Consider the following 8,986-nt stretch of genomic DNA (forward strand, 5'->3'; position numbering starts at 1 on the left):
GATTGTAAGAAAATGTGCAAGGTTCCAAACCTTGAAACATAACTCCCTTAATTTTGCAAATATTTTGAACATTTGATATTTTGTAATGTTCTATTGTTTTTTTATTATTTATTATGCACTTATTTTGGGTATGTAAATATGTAATACTTGAAAGACAAATGCGTTTTCATGTTTTGAATGTGATAAATGGTATGTATATACATATTTAGTATTATGTTTTTTATTTGATTATTTATTGGTTTAAAGTATATTTTCCTTAACGGGTAACGAGTCGAGTCATATTATCTGTTAATATTATCGGGTCGATTTCGGGTCGGGTTATTTTACCCGTTTATTTTAACGGATGTTACACGACACGACCCGTTAAGATATCGGGTATGATACGAAAACGATATGAACACAGAAAATACCAAACGAATACCAGGTCTAGTTAGAAGAGGCCAAAAACAAAAGGATGCTATATGTCGATTTAATCCAGCTAAAATATTAATATTGCTAAACTCATCAATATTAAAACGGATGTTGGTACTTTATTACTCTTCATTTGTCCTTTATTACTCTTCATTTGTCCCTTCGCTACTTAATAAAAAAAAAAAAAAAAGAGTTGTTTTTAGTTTGCCAAAAAATTTAAAAAGAGTTGTTTGAGTTTCGAAGAGTCCGAAGAGAGATACCGAGTAGAAAAGAAAGAAAGAAAGAAAGAAAGAAAGAGGAGGCAACAATGGCAGCAGCAAAGATAGTACTATCGACGTTGTTGGGTGGATTTGTGATATTGTTTTTGTTTCTCTACGAGACTTTGGTTTTAAACCAAAGGAGGCAGATATCAAAGCTTGAAAAGCAAGGAATCAGAGGGCCTCCCTCTTCATCAATTATCTTTGGAAATATCCCGGACATGAAAAGGTTCAAGCTCGAGGTGATGAAGAAGTCAACAGCTGCAGAACCCAGTAGTAGTCCGATCTCGAAAGACCATCGTGTTTCCATTAGTCATGAATGGCATTCGACCCTCTTCCCTCATCTGGTGCAATGGCGAAACGAATATGGTAAATCCCATTTCCGTAAATATCTTAAAGTTTGCACTCTCAAATGTTGGTTATTGGTCCGAGAAAATCGGAATACTCCTTTAAAACTTTGACTCAATTTGAGCTTTGGTCATTAACTAAAAATCCATGAGTATTAGTGTACGAGCTTGTAACAATGGGAGGCAATGGTTCTTTTGAGAAACACCGTTAGAACTGTTGTCCACAATAATGGATTTAAAGGGGCTAAATAAGGGACGAAAGTTCTAACCGAGTTATCCAAAAAGACCATTGCTCCACATTGTGGTAAATTAGGAGCCAATACTTTTTAGTTCAGGACCAATGTCCCAATGCACCTACAGTTCAAGACCAATGCTCAATATGGTTTGTAAGAAAGAAAAGAATGAAAAATTGGAGAATCTGCTCTTCACAGCTTTCGGGAGTGAGCAATGCTTTTCATTAATCTTGGAGGTAACTCTCCAATCGTACACCTTCTAATATGACAAGTTTGACTAGAGCAAGTCTCTACCTATTGTAGATATTCATACACGAGACCAGAAAACTAGAGAACGTAGGACAAAAGACTTTGCAACTATCCGATGCACGCACATTAATTTGTCAAAGCTCTTATTTATCCTAAGTTACAAGACATTAACAAAAGGGAAGTGTTGTAGAATGAGATTTTTGGAGTGTCAATAACAATTCCATAACAAAAACATTTCAGAGTTTTTAAGGATCAAAAGCAAAAGTTCTTGTCCAAAATTACAACTTGAAATATAAGAAGTCCTGCTAAAATTAACCAGACTTTCTTTTTTCCTTTTCTTTGGACCAAGTAGTAGTACACATATATGTACTTTGATTGTCAGATGGTCATTGAAATATAACAAGTGCTCTTGTAGATGTAATTTGATTTAATAGAGTGCTCTTCCTTACTAGTATCTTTTTATCCTTAAACAGATAAAAGAAAGCCACCCAAATCTTCATCATTTATGCAAATCCTGTGTATATGTATTGGTTGCAGGGCCAATCTTCATGTATTCAACTGGAATCATTCAACATGTAAGTGTTTCAGATTTAGATATGCTGAAGGAACTTAGCCTGACATATTTGAACTTAGGGAAGCCTGCTTACAAATTGTCTAAGGATCGCAAGCCTCTGTTAGGCCAAGGCATTCTATCTTCAAACGGCCCAATTTGGTCTCACCAAAGGAAGATTATTGCTCCCGAGTTCTACTCCGACAAGGTTAAGGTGAATCACTAAATCTCATACTAGAAGTAATTCTAAATGTAAGATATCACTTGGATGCATGTTTTTTTTTTATGCATTTTCGCATATTTTATTTATAATCAAATGGATCCAACTTCACTGTTTAATTTCAAGGGTATGGTGGATTTGATGGTGGACTCTACAACAATGATGGTAAGATCCTGGTAGCACAAAATCGAAAGTAAGGGAGGAAGTTCAGTCTTTAGGGTGGATAATGATTTGAGAAGCTTGTCAGCAGATATCATATCTAGAGTATCCTTTGGAAGTAATTATTTAAAAGGGGAAGAAGTTTTTTTAAAGCTCAGAACTCTTCAGAAAATCATATCGAATGGAAACATCGGGGTTCCTGGTGCAAGGTGTATATATTTATTACAAGAAATCTAATGTTCATTAGACTACATATTGGCATGATCTCGTCTGTGAGCTAGATCTCATCAGTCGAAGGATCTAGTTCAAATAGTTTTACTATGTACATGAGACATAAGTCATGACTATTTCTGCATTCTGCATTCGCCTTGTCATACTAATTTTTCATAATTAAATGTCTCAAAAAAATGCTAGATACTTGCCAACGGAAAACAACAGACGGATAGGGAGATTAGAGAAAGAGATCAACTCAATGATATTAAAGGCTCCGAAGCAACGCAGTACTGAAGCTACTGATGAAAAGGACCTTATGCAAATGATACTAGAGGGAGCCAAAAATTATGATGATAACCCATTTTCAGGTTACTCCCGTGATAGTTTTGATAAGGATTTTACTACCTACAAAAGTAGGGATAAAAATACTTTAAATACTTGGAAGAGTACAAAGTTATCGTAGTATAGTAGCTCTAGCAATGTTATTCTCCACAGGATCGAATGAATAATTTGTATCAAATCAAATCTTAATTAATTACTTAAAACAAAGTTTGGGAAAAAGTTGATTTTTGATTTCAAGTAATAAAAACGAATTTAATAGAAAAAAATTAAATAAAGTGATAAAATAAAATAAACTAAAAGAAAATAGTTTTTGAAAATTAAATTGTAAAAACCTAGGGTTTCGCCGTCACCTTAACAATCCTATGTAGTTCTTCCAATTACATATGAATTACACATGCATATTTTGAAGGTTAGGTTTTCCTAATATATGCCTATTTGGACCCCCAACATAGAGCGTATATCAAACATGCAACCTGTGGTATTCAGATCAAATCTAGACATGCATGACTCATTAAGTTTTGTGAAACCTTTTGAAAAACCATACAACCTGTAAGACGTGGTATTCATCCTAAGTGAACTTGCACATATTAATCACAAGAAGCCTTCGTCAATTTCAGGGACTAACTTCTGACCAAAATTGAATCAAATTACTTTTATAAAGATCCTAATGGTAGCTAAGTATTAAGATAAGTACATAGTTTAAACCGGTGATTAATAATTCAAAATATACATGCATAATATCATAATCAAATTGAAAAGAAACTACATATTCTTGCTAAGGCTCGTGGCCTCGTCGTAGCAAACAAGAATTAGTTACTAACAACTATAAAACAAAATATTATTAAAAAATAAGGATAAAAAACACTTTGAAAATAAACTTGAATCCAAAAGCTCTCTAAAGTGTGTGTGCGTTCCCTTCTTTCCCCTCTCCTCTCTCACCAAAAAACCCTAATGGCTAAAAAGCCTTATTTATACTATTAGAAAATAAAACCCTACCTAGAAAAGGTCTTAGAATAAAACCAGGAAACCAAATAAATTAAAATAAATTAGGAAATATAATCCTAAATTGACTAGTAAAATTCGCCAAAAATCTACATAGCCTCAAAACAATGACGCTTCTGGATCTTCAGGACTCCAAAATAGGCCCAAAATGGCTAGAATTAAAGCTTGAGATGTCCCAAACATAATTGCAAGGCCTCGAACCCAAAAGACATCATCTTGGATGCCAAAAAGCCCAAAGAAGCCCAAAACGTCAGCACTGCACACTGCTCCTTTATTTGATCGCCATAAATAATCCTCTTGGTAGAAAATTATGAAACTTTGACATGATAAAGTCAATAGATTCACATCCTCCAATTGAAATCATTCCAAAATTCAGCCGTTTCATCACGTTTTGCACTAGAGGAAGTTTGAATGTCCTACATTAAGAATATAAAGTATAAAAAATTCTCACAAAATAACCAATACATCAATACTAAGAATAGGGTAAAATATATAGTATAAAATCGACTCATCAAGTTTCATAGTGGATAATTGCAAGAGTATTTACTTTGCTGGCCACGAAACCACTGCCGTCACAGCATCATGGAGCTTGATGTCGTTAGCTACACATCCAGAGTGGCAAGCTCGTGTCCGTGCTGAGGTGCTTGAAATTTTCAGGGATGGTATTCCAGATGCTGATATGTTTCGAAGCATGAAAACTGTATGTTACTTTACACACACAATAAATCTTCATGTATTTTACTCAATGCAGATGCTCTGTTGACGTCCTGTTTCAAACTATTTTCGCAGTGCTGCTAAATGCGCTCTTTATGGGTTTGATATAAAAATAGATAAAAGTTGGGTGACTTTAGCTCAAGTGCTTCTGGAAGAAGCACATGTTAGGTGCTTCTCAGGATATAGTTTTAGGCAGTGAATATGTGTTGAATATTAGTCAAAAAATGTTTAGGACAATACTTGGTTACTGACTAATCAGTACCCAAGTATTTTACAAATGTTTATAGGGACAATAGTTTTAGTAATAAATGCAATACTCAATAAAACCTATATACTTAGGTAATGAAAGCAGTATGTTACTATACGTGTACAAATTCATAATAAGTTTTTATTGAGGCGATCGCTTGAGTCTATTGGCTACCAAGTACTGATTTCATTTTAAACCCATTTATATATGTTGGCAGTTGAATATGGTGATTCAAGAAACCAGGTGGATGACTTCTTTTATAGAGCACATCCAAGTGGCAGTTTTGTAAAATCAAATATTTTGGTAGTATTGGAGATGTGACACCCTACTCCTTTTTGAACCTAATTATTTGTTTCAAAATGTGAACTATGGTTATGAGCCATTTCTGGTGGCGGATTAACAATTCAAAGCAAGTAGGTCAGCTAGTCAAGATAATTTTGTTTATTTTTTTAAAGGTGCATTTTGTTATTGATATGTTATGGACACGTAATCGTTATTATATATGATGGCTCATAACTTTTTTTTATTTTTTTATTTTTTTTATTTTATAGAAATGATATTTTGCTTTAAATTACTCTAAATTCTAGAAATAAAGATTCAAACTCGAGTATAGTTAGACGTAAATTCTCTCTAACCAATGTAGCTACATTCGTAGCTTTTCGTTATTTTATACGCTTTAGTAAAAAAATCTAATTGTCTATAGTCTCATAGTTACATTCAAATTATTTTGTTTAAAGACTCATATTTACAACGAGTTTCTAAGTGAAATGTAATTATCAATCCGAAAAGATTTAAGCTTCACAACATCGTAGTTCCCAAGGGAACGAACATTCAGATTCCAGTCCCAATATTGCAGCAACTGCCTGATGTCTGGGGCCCTGATGCCCTTCAATTCAATCCGAAAAGATTTAAGCATGGAATCGTTGCTGCCTGCAAGTCTCCTGAGGCTTATCTGCCATTTGCATTTGGTCCTCGGATTTGTGTTGGCAAAAACTTAGCAATGACAGAATTGAAGGTGATTCTGTTTCTTATTCTTTCCAAGTTTTGCTTCTCACTCTCCCCGGCATACCAGCACTCGCCAGCTTGTAGGTTGGTCATTGAACCTGAGCACGGAGTAATTCTCCATCTTAAGAGAGTGTGACAGCAGTTGTGTTTCTGTAGAGGGTGTAATCGCATGTTAGACGGCTGATTTATCGTAGGGCTTATAGATTGGCAGTTATTACACCTGTACACTGTAAACATTAAAACAAAAAGTTGTCTAGACGTCTTTCAATTTGGATGAATTTAAGTTATTAAGTTTTTACTTTATTTTGGTGTATGTTCTATGTTTCGTTGGCAGAATAATAACAGAAGTTGTTCAGTGAAAAGGCTTGTTTTGTTCATCATCTAGGTAAGACGTCCTTCTATCGGCTTGCAATTATAAGGAAAGAAATTATGAGATCATAAGATTACACGCATTCATAAGGATCATAGGTTAGGTAAGTTTAGAAGGGTCACAATAGTTTTATATGCGAGGAAAGTATGATATCTCTAAGAGGTGCCACATGCCGAAGTATGTTGGCAACGACAGGTTTTATATTTTTTACCAACACCCAAAAAAGTGGAGACTAAACATGTCACTGTACCAAATAGTCATCGGAGGTAGGATTTCCTTGTAAAACATCTATCTGATCATAGGTTGCATGCGTTTATGAGGGTCATAGGTTACAAGAACTACTAAGAATCATACGTATACATGAACCTTGGAGGATAATATTCATGTGTTTAAGCGATGAAATATGAAATGGTTGTGGTAACCTTGTTAAAAATCAATTTTACATGTATGGATTTGACCGACCTAACAAATAAGTATTTCTTAAGTCCAATAATTCAGATTCCAATTCCGGAGGGTGCTACTTGATAAACCATCCAGCCCGCCAAGAGGAAATTCAAATATTTCCTCTGGCCAACAGAAGCCGCAACAAACGCAACAGCAGCCGCAACAAATGCAAGAACATTTAAAAGATGCTGATAAGTCCTAGCTGTGAACTTATCTGATTTTTGTATTTTGGATTAATCCATTTATCACTTGTAATTATCACTTGTATTATCTGTTTATTATACAAGAGTTTGTTCTACATCAAACTCTCTTTTGTAATCTCTATATAAGGATGAATATACAGAAGGGATAATTATCCGAGCAATATTATACTCAACCTTTATAGGATTGGGCTATCGTTGTCTTGATCCTCAAAATGGGCGAGTTTTTCTTTCAAAACATGTAATTTTTGATGAATCTTCATTTCCCTATGCATCCTTATGTTCTCCTAATGTTTCTGGAAAGCCTATGCCTCCTCCACCTATCCATGAAATAGGACCATCCCACCCCCCCATCCCTAGTCAAACCCGTGACCACACATATCCCAATCCTATATCTACCCCACCACTCACCGCCTCACTACCCCCACCTCTTCAACATGTACCTGTTGCCCCTCTCCAACACGTCAACTCTTCTTTACAGCCTGCCCTCCACCTCATTCCTTCCCACTCCCCTCGGCCTGCACACTCTCAGTCACCGCTTCACCCTTCAGTCCATATACCTGAGTCCATTCCCTTGTCTCCACCACCGACATCTTCCTCTTCCAATATGAGTAATTCAATGCATCCAATGGTTACTCGAGCAAAACTTGGTATTCATAAACCGAATCCCAAGTATGCTCATGTGTCCTCTACTAATATTATTGCCGAACCTACATGTTTTTCACAGGCTCAAAAGTATCCAGAATGGCGTAAAGCTATGGCTGACGAGTTTAATGCATTACAACGTGCGGGAACATGGGTTTTAATTCCTCCTCAGTCTCACATGAATGTTCTTCCTAACAAGTGGGTTTTTCGCATCAAGCGACGTTCTGATGGCTCAATTGAGCGCTATAAGGCTCGTTTAGTGGCCAATGGTTTTCATCAACAAGAAGGTATTGATTATGGTGAGACTTTCAGTCCAGTTGTTACTCATTCTACCATCCGTATGATCTTATCCATTGCTGTGCATTTTTCTTGGCCTATACGACAATTGGATGTCCAAAATGCCTTTTTACATGGCACCATCTCTGATGCAGTTTATATGCGGCAACCCACTGGTTTTGTTGATCCACAATATCCCACTCATGTTTGTCAACTTCGACGCTCATTATATGGATTGAAACAAGCTCCACGAGCTTGGTTTCAATGTTTTTCCAATCATTTGGAGAACTTAGGATTTGTTGCATCCCTGGCAGATTCTTCTCTATTTATTTATTCTCATGGTTCCGTCACCATCTATTTACTCATTTACGTGGATGACATACTTATAACTGGCAATCATACATCCACCATTTCCTTCTTGATTCAAGAAATGGCTCGGCTATTCTCCATGACAGACCTGGGTCCTTTAAGTTATTTTTTGGGTATGGAAGTTCATCGGTCTGCGAATGGTATGCATATGTCTCAAGCTAAATATGTCATGGACTTACTTACACGCACCAACATGTTGGATTGCAAACCTGTCTCCACTCCTGCCATCAGTGGTCGTCGTCTCAGCTTGTATGATGGTGAACCACTTTCCAATGTAACTGAATTTCGTAGTGTAGTTGGTGCTCTTCAGTATCTCACCTTCACTCGACCAGATATCGCCTTTGCCGTCAATCAGGTATGTCAGTACATGCATCGTCCTACTACTACTCATTGGATCGCGGTTAAACGTATCTTACGATATCTGAAGACTACTCCTGACCATGGTTTAGTGTACAAGCCAAGTTCTTTGAATCTTGTGGCTTATGCTGATGCTGACTATGCTGGTGATCCTGATGACCGTAAGTCTACTGGGGGTTACTGTATTTTTTTGGGCAACAATCTTATCTCATGGAGTTCAAAGAAGCAACGCGGGGTTTCTCGTTCGAGCACTGAATCTGAGTATCGGCAACTTGCGTATACTGCTGCCACCATTTCCTGGTTTCGCAAGTTGTTTAATGATCTTCGTATTCCATTATCACCTCCTAAAATTTGGTGTGACAATATTTCCGCGATC

At 36.3% G+C, this 8,986-nt stretch overlaps 1 pseudogene; it reads left to right on the top strand.

Annotated features, from left to right (window-relative positions):
- Positions 1-718: 718 nt before the first annotated feature.
- On the top strand, positions 719-6,085 carry LOC137734206 (cytochrome P450 714C2-like; annotated as a pseudogene).
- Positions 6,086-8,986: the final 2,901 nt, after the last annotated feature.

The sequence above is a fragment of the Pyrus communis genome, chromosome 5 (genome assembly GCF_963583255.1).
Source record: "Pyrus communis chromosome 5, drPyrComm1.1, whole genome shotgun sequence".
NCBI classification, from domain to species: Eukaryota; Viridiplantae; Streptophyta; class Magnoliopsida; order Rosales; family Rosaceae; genus Pyrus; species Pyrus communis.